The following is a 2,500-nucleotide window of genomic DNA, read 5'->3' on the forward strand; positions in this document are numbered from 1 at the left end:
GCTGAACGACTGTATTCTTTTCTTTGCCGTGCCTTCCCTGAACCTGAGATCACATGCTCGCTTTGGTCATCTATCCCTGCCCAACCAAGTATGCTCACCCATCCCTTGTCTCCAAGGCCTGCCGCCAGAGTAGGCCTCCTAGGGAGGTCATGACCTGGGCTTCTCAGTCCACGGTAGCCAGCATCAGGGCTGGACGTGCGGTTTTAAGGGAACTTGACCATCTATTGCTTTCTTTTGTATTTTGTGTTGTACAGCTTACTTTTATTTATGTATTTGGAGTATCTTTGTTACACCATGTTTCTCTGTTACCTCTTCATTGTACTAGAGTTAAATATGTTAATACAGAAACGCAAGGTAATTTCGAGGAGGAGGAAGGAAGGGTTGGCGAAGAAGAAGAAGAGGCAGAAGTGAATATGAAGAAACGAGGAAAAGAAGGAGAAAAATCGTGCAATGAAAAAAGATGCAGAGAAGGAATGAAGGAAAGGATGCACATATTGGTGTAACAGCAAGCAAGTAGGTGTCCTATTATCGTTTCTCAGGGCATTACTATTTCTACAGTTCTAGATATTCCTCTCCAAACAGAATCATCTTGAACATCTATTACTTCAAGACACGTTTTTCTTGTAGATTTTTTTTTATTTATTTTTTTTTTATGGGTAGCATTGTAGGTCAGTACAGTGGAACCATGCGTGCTTTGGGATCCTAGAGGTCTCCAAGCGCACGGGTTCGAATCCTGTCCACGGTCTGAGTGTAGGTTGGGCTTCCTCACTCGGGGCAACGGTTTCCTAGCGGGTGGGCTTTAAGATAGGAGGTACCCTAAAAAGTATCTCCTTTAGCCCATAAATTCCCGTGAAAAGCCCACATGGTATAAAAAAAAAACAATTGTTACTACAGTACTAGTTTATGTTACGATATATTGATTGTTGAATAGATCTTGATTAAGTGGATGAAAAATTCTGTGCAGTAAAGAAGAGGAAAGTTAAACATTTTGAAAAGGAAAATTCTTCTCCTCCAACACTTGCGTTCCTTTAGATTTTGAATGGCCTTACATACATGTGATATTAATGTGTGCGTCTGATATTAAAGAAATTGACTTCGAACTGGCAACACTTGCCATTCCCTGCCCCCGACCATTACAACAAAAGCAAACACAATAACAAAAACACCACCACCGTTACCACCTCCACCACCACCACTCCCACCACTCGCCGCCCTCCGTCGCCCCACCGTCGCCCCAACAAAATTATTTCCACAGCAGGAGAATCTTTTTGGAATATCGGGTGAGAATATTTAATGTTCAATATCCCACCACCACCCTTTCTGTTGCCTGTGACTTTATCCGTATTTTTTCCTTTTATTCATTTACCGTTTTTTCTTCTGTCAATATTGGCAACGCAAACCCAGCTGTATATGAAATTAGCGCTACGTCATTTTTTTTTATCACAGTTTCCTTCTCTACTTTGGCTTCAAATTCACCCGATCAGTGTGGGTTATGTGTCACTTTGTTTATTTTTCTTTTTGTTTATATGTATGTTTTTTTCCCGATATTCATTGTGTCACGGTATTCACGCAATACACATAGAAACCCAAGCCTGACAATTTTATCTCTTTTCCTCCTTTTCTCCTTTCCTCTTGCTGCTTCACCAACACTACCACCACCGCCGCCGCCACCAATACCGCTGCTATCTACAGAAATCAAAGGAAAATGGTTAATTTAGGCAATTTCAAAACTGTTGTTCTTGCTGCTCCCCCCTTCCACACTTCCGTTTGACTTACATCCTCTGTCAAGGTTAGGTTTTCCTTCCTTTGCTACAGTCTGACAGCTTTTGTTTAGTCATTCATTCTCCGTAGTAATGTAGTTTACCTATGTTTATATTGATATATGTTGTTGTTGGTTGATGTTGCTGTTCTTGTTGTTCTTGTTCTTGTTGTAGTTGCTGTTGTTCTTCTGGTTGTTGTTGTTCTTGTGGTTGTTGTAGAAGTAGCAGTATGAGGAGTAGTAGTAGTAGCAGTAGTAGCAGTAGTAGTAGTAGTAGTAGTAGTAGTAGTAGTAGTAGTAGTAGTAGTAGCAGTAGTAGTAGTAGTAGTAGTAGTAGTAGCAGTAGTAGTAGTAGTAGTAGTAGTAGTGGTAGAGCAGTAGTAATAATAATAATAATAATAATAATAAATAATAATGACACACACACACACACATACACAATAATAATAATAATAATAATAATTATTATTATTATTATTATTATTATTATTATTATTATTATTATTATTATTATTATTATTATTATTATTATTATTATTATTATTATTATTACACACACACATTAATAATAAATAATAATTATTATTATAATAATAATAATAATAAGAAGAAGAAGAAGAAAAGAAGAAGAAATAGAAGAATTATTATTATTATTATTATTATTATTATTATTATTATTATTATTATTATTATTATTATTATATTATTATTATTATTATTATTATTATTATTATTATTATT

Source organism: Portunus trituberculatus, chromosome 42 (genome assembly GCF_017591435.1).
Source record: "Portunus trituberculatus isolate SZX2019 chromosome 42, ASM1759143v1, whole genome shotgun sequence".
Lineage (NCBI taxonomy): Eukaryota > Metazoa > Arthropoda > Malacostraca > Decapoda > Portunidae > Portunus > Portunus trituberculatus.